Source organism: Gambusia affinis, linkage group LG14, assembly GCF_019740435.1.
Source record: "Gambusia affinis linkage group LG14, SWU_Gaff_1.0, whole genome shotgun sequence".
NCBI classification, from domain to species: Eukaryota; Metazoa; Chordata; class Actinopteri; order Cyprinodontiformes; family Poeciliidae; genus Gambusia; species Gambusia affinis.
In genome coordinates, this window is record NC_057881.1 from 8070826 (window position 1) to 8081816 (window position 10991).

Genomic DNA, 10991 nt, shown 5'->3' on the forward strand with positions numbered 1-10991 from the left:
ATCAAACCAAACGTTATTTTTAAGATTGAACATTTAAGTTAAGTTTACTTTATTGATTTATTGCATTAACTTTAACCATGGAGGTTCGGGGTCAAATGCCAAAAGAACAGCTGTACTATTAATTTTGTTGTACAGTTTACTGTGCAGTGACAATAAATCAAATCAAATCAAATCAAATCTAAATACGTATGTTAGAAGACAAATCTAGTCTCTTTTTGTAGTGATGTAATGTTTAGTCCTGGGACAAAACCTGATGTGAACAATAGTTTTTCTGAGTGAAGGTGGACACTTTTAGTCCTTTGTTTAGCTTTTATTTATCTCCAAGCTGCTGGAACAAAAGTCTCATTATTGCACGGATAATGACTGCTCCCATTTGGCCATGTCTGGTTATTTGCTCAGTTAAAATGGTTTCAAATTGTTTTTATGAAACTGACGTTCACAGAGCTTCAAACACAGTAATACAAATGTGCCTGAAGGGTTTTATTTGGGCTGCAGTGGTTTTTATTGTGAAGCAAACTTCTGTTTCATAATGTCTGAACAAACGTCAATTACCCATAGAGTCGCCCCACCTTTGAAATAAAATCCCTTTCATGCAGCCCTTAAAGCTCATTTGAAGCAATCTAAACCTGCTTTTCTTTACCCTAAAAGATTATTTTGGGATTTTCTTGTTTTTACTTTTCCAGAAAATAATTTTTTGTCACAATGAAGAATCTGTTGCTCTGCGTTATGCTCATGGTGATGGTTGTTACAGGTAAGACACACTTTTTAATGAGTACTACTATTAAAAATAGATCTAAACTGAACTGTTTGTATTTTACAAAAAACACTAGCTGAGGAACCATAAATTACAAAACATGTATAACTTACACTTTGCTATAAATAATTTTGTTTAATATTTTTATTATACACATTAATTATATTATGGAGGACCAAGTCTGCCAAATCTGAGAACAAAAGACACAATAAATTAGTTATTCTGGGAAATAAAATAAAAAACTCTGTTTAAACAGTTATTATAGCAATTTTGAAATATGGCACAAACTGACATGTTCAATGTCAAGCTAAAAATCACACATAGGTGAATAGCAATATTTAAATTAAACCATTACTTATATATCATAATAATTTAAACATATTGTTTACTAAAAGGTGCCAAATGGGTTTTTAAATTACTTTTTTGGTTTTTATTAAAATACTAACACAGGTATTGGTCTACTCATCGGTTCTTAGGGTTATTCTTAATTTTGGCACTCTATGTCTACCATACAAACACTTAGAAATATAAAACGCAATGCAAATATTTCAGTTTTACCATTTGACCAAAAAAAACAAAAACAAAAACAAAAAAACCGTTATGTCTTAATTATAATGATTAAATCTAATATTAGACATTATTCAGTGAACTATGCCATAGACTTTAAATACTTAAAGTTTCATTTATTTTAAAATTTAAATAAAGGTTTACTGATAGGAAAATGTGGGAATAATGACCCTCAACAAAAAGAATTGTATTTGCACTTTTATGGTTTATACTCAGCAAAAATATAATACTTTTCTGTTTTACACAGAGATTTTTGCTATTATAATCTTCTGAGTTCATACACATAAAAAAATGTATGGTGTAAAAAAAAATGTTATCAGAAATGGCGAGAAACTTTAATTTTATCGCAACGAGTTCATCTCATTATGCATTTCCAAGTAAAAAGTATACCTAAAATTGTAAAAAGTCCATATATTTTCTTACTTTTATTTAAAATAAACCAAGTCTTTCTCGGTCCAGTTTGATTATTCATTTGTAACGCTGAAGGTTTTATATTTCCATCATAAAACTTGCAGCTTTTTCAACCGAATCCTCTTTTTGAAGAAAAACATCACCAGTCTTTATAGATGACAATATTAGATTTTTTCAGCATGTATGAGGCGTAGTTCTCTCTAAATCTGTTTTCCTCTGTTGTTTACAGCCAATTCTTTGACCTGTAACTCCTGCAAAGTGGGCTTCAGAGGGGAATGTCTTCTCTACTCCAAAGAAACCTGCGGCTCAGATAAGGCCAAGTGCTACACTGGAGACGTGGGTGAGTTTCAGCTACATTCATCCGGTTGTTGAAAGAGAATTCTCTGATGTCTGTGTAACTCTTCTAAAGTTCATCTCAGGTCCAGTAGGTTCACTACTTAACAACAGACACACTCGGGTTCACTTCACTTATTCTAACAAAACAAGAATTCAAGATGGTGGTTAACAAAAGTCCAGCAGTTTCTGCCCAACAGAAAAAAGGGGGAGGAGCTGTCAGTTACTGGTTGCTACGGTAACCACCAACTGCCAAAAGCAGCCAACAGTACCTAATACGTCAATAAACGTCTGGAGAAACAACTTCTTAATTCAACAAAATGAATTCAAAGAATAGATAAACATTTATAGCATTGTTCAGATAAAATCCATTTACATATTTTTTATTAATGGTATCAAAAAGATTAAAAATTCCACAGTTTTAACAGCTGTTTTCCTGTATGAAAAAATCGTATTTTTTAATGATGAAGCAAAAGCTAAAGCTAAAAAGTGGATTCTAGCATTCAGGATTTAATCTAAACCCCTCTATTGCTTTCTCATAATCTTTAAAAGTGGAGTTCATCTATATCACAGTTGTCAAACTCAAGGTCCGGGGGTCAAATCTGGCCCGCTGCAGCTTTTTATGTGGCCCTCTAGATTCCAAATTACATCAGTAAGTCCCACTTGCTAAATTTATACAAAAATAAACAAATCCCCACATTTTTTCTGATTTTACTGCATATTTTCCCAAAATTAGTGAAAACATTGACTGTAATTGACTGCTGCCTCAGCCTTGCTTAGTTTTATAGTCCCTAATTGATATGGTGAGTAATAAAAAGTCACATTTAATATAAAAAATTTGTGTAAATATCAAACATTCCTTACAAACATTTCCAATTTGGCACCACAAAATCCTGGAGGAACAGCTACTTATGGATATTTTAATAGTTAATGTGTTTTATCAACACATTCTAGCACAACCGACCCTTTAAGAACATTCAGATTTTTGATATGGCCCAAAATGAAAATGAGTTATACCCCTGATCTATATAATACAATGTATTGATATATCCTTCAGACAGTTAGGGACTGAAAAATTTATTCCAAACCTGTGAAACCAGATTTAATTTATTTTGTTTTTATACAGTGTAAAATATTGATGTGTGTTTTAAATTTGATCCACAATTGCCTTGTGATAAATGTTAATAAATGGAATTACTGTTCCACCATAGGTTAAGGAAGTTTAAAAAATAAAATAGATGAACTGTACTATTATTTTAGAAATAGTTTAGTTTGGATCAAAACAAGAGCTCCTGTTTAGCTGCGATAATGTGGCTATGTCATCAAAACCAGAAGGAATATCTTTATTCTGAGAAAAACGTATCGCTAAATCAAAACAAAACAAGGCGAGGCACAAAATCACACCCACTTTATCCTGTTCGATCTCCAGCTGGTGGGAAGCCAGCAGCTCATGACACGACCAAAAGGTAATACATAAGATAAATCATCAGTCACAGCTACGTTTTGACCTTTGGGCCCATTTTTCTGATCAACGTAAACAGGTGTGGCGACGTTTGAAAGTGAGTTTCTTTGTTTGGGGGAGAAGATAAAGTTCTTGATGACAATCAAACCAACCTGGAACAACGAGTTTCTTAGTTATCAGTCAGAAGTGGAATGAAGGAAACCAGACTGCTAACAAAGACCAGGACATATGGAATAATGTTATCTAAACATTTGAGAGGGAATGTATACATTTGACATAAGAATAGAGGAAATGTTTGGCTGGAAGGCAAAGGAACAAAACCTGAGACCAAAGATGAAGCACGGAGGGGGAAGTGTCATGTTAAGAATGTTTTTCCTTATCAGGTAATCTTTATAAAGTCCAACATGATATTTCCAAAAGATGGAAAATGTGAGCCCATTTTTTAAATTAAATTTAGTTTGAAGCAGCAACTCTCCAACATGACAAAGTCCCAAAACATACCAACACCAGGCTTAGTCAAAGCCCAGAAGTTTTTCCTTTTCAGATATTGTGAGCAGAAGTCGAAGGGGAAGAAAGCGTTTTATCTTCTGTTCTTCGGTTTCTCTAGATTATGACATGATGTCTGCTTTTTCATATCTTTTAGCATACTTCATGTGGTCCTATTTTAGTGATTTGTTGCCTTTAAATGCCAAAGTTTTATTTAACAAGCGTGTTCCCATAGGGCCTATTTTGTTTTGGATAAAGTTTTTTCTTTAATAAATTGCATTTTAAAATTGCTTTTTGTATTTACTAAAGTTATCTCTGAGTGTGGCATAAAAACAAAAAAATAAATAAATTCACTTTTTACATGACTGTTTTGACTGTTAAAAATGTCTTATTTTTGTTTTCAGTGTTTAACGTCACTAATATGGTGAGCTTCCACAGCCGAGGATGCTTTTATACGAACCCCTGCAACGTTTCGGAGATAGGAAGTCTCCTGACAGCCGGGTACACAATGACAAGAGTCTGCTGCGACAGCGACTACTGCAACGGAGCCACATCTGTCCAGCTCACTGTCACTGCAGCTCTGGGAGCCGCCGCCACAGCTGTTTGGACTCAGCTAAACTTCTAGAAACAACGACCAACAAATAGTCTTTATACTTTATGAAAAGTATTTAAATAACCATTTATTTGCTCTTTATTGTTTATGTAATAAACATATCGTGAAATTTTCACTTAAAATAGGATTTTTGTAGTTTGCATGCATTTAATGAGTGAAATAAAATTTGACTTGAATGGGAGTTTCACTTTTGTTAAAGATGGCAATCTGAGTTGGGAGGACAGTTGTGCAGAACTTCCTCCCCTTGTCAACATAAAAGCCCACAGACCTGGTTCATCTTCATCACTCCTTCCCACTGCTTCTTCTCCTCACTTTTGCTTTGAGGCATCCAAGAATCCAGACACGTTTTAGTCATTTGTTCAGTGTCTTTACTGAACGGCTGTGGGATTGGGAAAGAGGAGGTCACATGTGCAACTGGAGAGAGTTGCACCTTCTCAGAAGCAAGTAAGGATAAATCTCTGAAAGAGATACCATACTATCACAGATTATTTATAATAAAACATTGTGTGGAGCCTTCTTCAGTCTTTCAAAACAATCCCAAAGTGGTTTTATTATTAAAGTCATATTATAGATGTATCATTTTCTTAACATTTTAATTACTTCTTATTTACTTATTTAATAATTAATCATAACAAGTCCATAATTATTTATTTAAAAATGTATTTGTTTACTTGTTATTTAGTAGAGTAACAGCAGTATTGGTTGCCTTGGCAACGGAGAAACCCAACACTTGTTTCTTAACATTTTGATTATTGTTTTCTGGCACTCTTAGGCTTCACAGCGAAAGGGTCGCCCACTCTGTACAGCAGGGGCTGCGTGGCCGCCGCCTCCTCCTGTGGGACCACAATCACTGACACCATCATCGGTGTTGAGTACAGCAGCAAATACACCTGCTGCACCACAGATCTGTGTAACGAAGCCTCAGCTGTTCAGCTGTCTCTGACTGCCGGCCTCTGTGCCGCCATCTTGTCCTCACTGTGGGGATTCATATAGTACAACATGAAACCTACAGATTTACACATGCTAATCCTCTGATTTTTTTTATTTTGTAATGCATTAAATTAAGTTTTAACTCATCAGTCTTATGCTCCAGTTGGAACAGATGGAAAAACAGAAATGCATAAAAATCATTGTTTTTTTGGTACTAATGGGTTTCCTTACTAGGGTTAATAAAGTATCATATCCCAGGAAATATGGATAATTTGTGTTGATAATTATAATAACTGATTTTATTTTTCAGAATATTTAGTTTTACCTGCTAGAGAAATATTACTTTTGGATGAACTGTCATTAGGTTCAGATATTTTGTTGTTGTTTTTCTCTGTGATGAATGTTTGACCTGTTCAGATTTACCTCTTATCTGACTGAAAAGGCAAAAAATATAAAAAATTTAATCAATACAGAAATATGGATTTAATAAAAAAAAAAGAATGGTTGTTACGCTCCAGTTTCATTTTTAATCTTACAAACAACCTTTAATGGAGCACATATTTAAATTTAATGCATATGATTATTACAAGAAGCATTGGGTTCATAATTTTTTTTTTTTTTAAACCCAATAGTTTTATTTTTATTCTTGTTCTTAATTAGTGAAATCCCTCTGGTCTACTTTTGTTTAGTGTATTTGATGATCATAAAAAAACTGAACTAAAATAAACATGTTTTAATGGATGAAATGTATTTTTACACATTAGAAATCAATGAGAAAATCACTACTTCTGCTGTTATGTCTCTTAAAGTCAATATTTTCAAAACTATGTTTCCAGAAGTCCTGCATTATTGTTTGTTTAGCTTCAGTCTGGGCTTCATGGTTTTATTATAGAATTGCCTTTTGGTCCCATGATGACATTTTAGGTTTTGGAGATTTCTTTTAGCATCTTGCGGGCTGCTTTCAGGGTAAACGTGGTTAGACTTTCATTTTTGAAACAACCAGACAAAAGTATCTGCCTTCTTTGTGAAACTAAATGAACATTTATGGGTTTTTGTATATATATTTTTTTATCTTCTACCATCTTAAAACCAATGTATTCTGACAGAACAAATACTTGCTGATCAAACAAAGAGATTTGTGTGACCTGGAGTTTTCTTGAAGCAGGGTATTTTGGAGGAGGAGAAAATTTTCTTTTCACAAAACTTCCTCCTCAAAGTTGTGAAAGAAACCAAACCTGATAATCCTCCTTCTTATCAGTCATTCTTTTCTTGTCTTTCGACCTCAGTTTCTCTTTTGTTCATGTAAACTAAGGCAACTGAAAATCTGAGTCTGTAATTTACAAAGGTTTCCCTTTATAAGCCCGTGAAAAATGAATACAATCTGGAAAACGGTAATTGGTCTCAGCGCCCTAATTGTGGCAGGTAAGTTTAAAAATATCTCTCATTTATTTTAATACCTGCTTTTAATTTGTCAAATTTTCCTCTGATCTGAGTGATTATAGTCAAACAAACATGATTATTAAAATGATGCTTACTTATTTTCCCTTTGCTTCTAGGTGTACTAAAGTATACATTTTCAAAAGTATTCAAGAGTAAGAATAAAGAAAAAGAATCATATATTAAGACATTTCCCATTTATATGCCCAGAATGCAGAAATTATTTGGTAAAACTTAATTAAAAGCCTTCCCTGGCTTATTTCTCATAACTAGTTACATTTACTTGAATAGCTTTTCTGAAAAAATGTGCTCTTAGGAGTATTTTTACCATCCTGTACTTTTTAATTTTATTTGAGTAATTTTATTTGGAAGTATCTCTACTCTTACTTGAGTAAAATTTTGAGATTTTCTGCACACTGATCAATCAAGGTTTCTTTAATCAAAGATTCACCATAAACAGGCACAAACCTGCAGTTTTTAAAGTTTTATATTGAAAGAAACTAATTTGGAAAAATTTTATTTTGCTTGATTTCTTAATTTATTTTGGTCATTTTTGTCCTTAAAATACCAACATTTCCACTTAACTTTATATGTTGGTCCATCTGATTATGTAATTTTGAAATGTGAAATATTTTGATAATTTGATCAGTTACAGTACTTGAGTAGATTTTTTTTGACTAATTGTTTGGGCAGATACTTTTACTTGAGTAAAAATATGTTGAAGTATTGCTACTCTTACTTGAGAACTCTACCCACCTCTGCTTGTTTCCCTCGATTTAGCAAAAGTATTTCCAAATAAGTGAACAAAAATATTTAAATTTCCTACATTTTATGCAACCTTATCAACAAAAAGTACATTTACGATTACTTAAAATGATGTGGTACTTTGTGAGTCACTCTGTTTTCTTCCACTGAACAGCGAACTGCCTGAGCTGCCATCAGTGCTCTGTTGGCATATTTGGAAGATGCTTGTTTGGGAGTGACACCACATGCGATAACTCAACAGAGAGCTGCTACACAGGAGAAGCACGTGAGGAAAACTTTAAAAAAGCAGCGTGACCATCTACTGACAATAAGATTACTACATTATCAACATCTGAAGGAACTATGTAGTGGAGCCAGTTATTCTGAGCAGATGTGGGTCAAGATAATCGAGTCCCTCAAACATATGACAGTTAGTTGAAGTTAGTTCTTATTTAAAAGAAGCAACAAAAGAAAGTTTTCATGACTCTCATTACAGTTGTGGGAACCAGTGCACCAATTATTACTCGTATGAACCACCAAAGTCGGGGTTTTCTCAGCTACAAAGCAAAACCAATAATCTTACCAGGTATTTTTGGTCTAGTTTCTACTGCAAGTATCTTAATAAACTTGAAATAACCTGCAAGTACATTTTGAGCAAGATATAGAGGCTTGTTTTAAGTCAATAACTCCTTAATATTGTTGCAAAAGTACTAGCTTCATTGGCAGATTATTTTACTTTTAAAATGGGGAAAATATCTTGTTATAAGCTTAATAATCTGTCAATGGAACTAGTATTTTTTTAAATCAATATTGAGGAATTAATGACTTAAAACAAGCTCCTTTATCTGGTTGGAAATGTACTTGTAAGTTAGTTTTCATTTATTTCAAGTTTACTAGAAAGTAGACCAAATATACTTGGTAAGAGTTTGTGTTTTTGCAGTGTAATAGAGAGGCAAATGTTGCTCCACATTAATCTGAAAAGGATTAAGCATTTTCCAAAGTGTTTAAATTCCTGAATTCTGCAGATTCTGCTTTCACACAATGTCTTTTGTTTCTGTCAAATGCGTCCTGATTTCACAAAAGTCAAGAAATCCTGAAATCACAATTTCTGGATTACAGTTAGAATTCTGATTTTTTTCAAAACTTTAAATGAGCGTTTTCCAGCACTAATTTTACAACAAATATAAGTACAGTTGAAATGTTTGTTTGATAAATCAGTTTTAACAGCGCTAGCTCTCAGGAGAAGCCTACCGTTATTTAACAACTCGCTGTTTATGCTCGTTTCAGAGTTCAACGCTACAGGGTCGCTGACCCTGCACACCAGGGGCTGCGTGAACTCGTACCTGTGCGGGTTGACGCTGACTGGTTCCCTCCTGGGGGCCCCGTACACCAGCACCTACAAATGCTGCGTCACAGACCAGTGCAACGGAGCCACTTCCGTCCAACTGTCCGCGGCCCTGTATGCTGCCATCTTGTCCCCACTCTGGGGATTCTGGGAGTTGTAGTCTAATATGAAATGCCTCTGTGCTCGCTAATTTTCATGTGTTGATCGTCCCTTTTGTCTTATTTTAGATATAATACTTTGTTGTTTTAAGTAATAAAGTTGTGCTGTGATTGCACACCGATCCTCCGTGATTATGATAACCATCTGATATAAAAATGTATTACAGTAAAAAACAATAAAAGTTCTGAAATTAACCTTTTTCAGATTTTCTTTCTGTAGCACATTGAAACAGTGGATTTCAGCTTCCTCTGTGGATATTTAGCAACAATATTTTTGAATAAGATCTGATCTGAAACTTTCAATTTTCACATTCTATTTCAGAAATTGAAACATAAAATCCATATTTGTAAGTAATATTTTTATCAGACATGACACTATTATTAACACATTAATAATAATAATAATAATAATAATAATAATAATAATAATAATAATAATAATAATAATGTAGCATTGATTATTACTTAATAATAATTACATTAATTAGTAATAATTAATTGATAAGTAATATTAAATAATTACTATAATTTATTATTATTAAGTAATAATTATTATTATCAATTTAAATTATAATAACTAAAAAATATTGGAATATATACCATAATATAATAAGATTTAATAATAATAATACTTAAATTTTTAATCAGATTTTCACACTTAATTATATTTATTTTGGATTAAATAAATTTCGCATATCCATTTATTCATAATTTAGTTATGTACTTATTATATCTATATTTTAAATTAAATAAATCACATTAATACACTTTTTTTGTGATAAAGGCTTTTTGTTCTTGTGGATTCAGGCACTTTTGGAACATAATCTCTGACTTTTGGAACATAATCTCTGACTTTTGGAACATAATCTCTGACAATGCATTGCAGTATTAGCTTGTCAGAGACAAGCTAATACTGCACCTTTCCAGAGACACCTGGAAAGGTGCAGAAAAAACATATAAGTTAAGTGATTTGTGTGTCTGTATATTAAATGTTATTCAAAGTAAGAATAATACAAGTCAGTAATTACTATTTAAACCCAAAGGTACAACATAGTCAATCAAACTTCTAGCAAACAAAAATCTGGAATTTTTTTTATATTACTCTTGAACTGGACAATTTATCAAAAAAAATAATTAGGCCTTTAAAGTTTAACATTTTTGAAGAGACACAATTAATCTTTGTGCTCCATCTGGGTAAGGTTTGTTCTGTCTCCATGATCCAGGCTTGTGGCATGTCCTCTCCATGGCTGCCAGCTACAGTCTATTGTTCCCTCCAGATCAGCTGATAAATCTGGCTGCGCCAACATGTCTGCCAGTTATTCTGCAACCAATGACGCCCTCTGGTGCTTCACAATCACACAAACAGGGCCAGGCTGGTTACTCTGCACCGAATAAACAACCTTAATAGATATGATTCAGTTTGAAAAGCCTAATTTATACAGAGAAAAAATTAAAAAGGGATAAAAATGATCCTGACCTGTCAATCATTCTACTGGGTTGGTCAGCAACTGACCTGCCAGGAAATGCCAGGAAAATAATAGGAAATTTTTATCAAAGTGGGGAACATGCAATCTCGACAGCTCTTACTAGAGCATTTAAACAGTGGAAGACAATTTTTGCAAGAAATGCAGCCGACCTAATGTCCAATTGAATGAAACTGGCAACTACAAAGGTAACTGGTAGTAAACATCCTATTTTTTGTCATAATGACACTTATTGATAATCAAATCGAAGTTCAATAAGTGAATGAA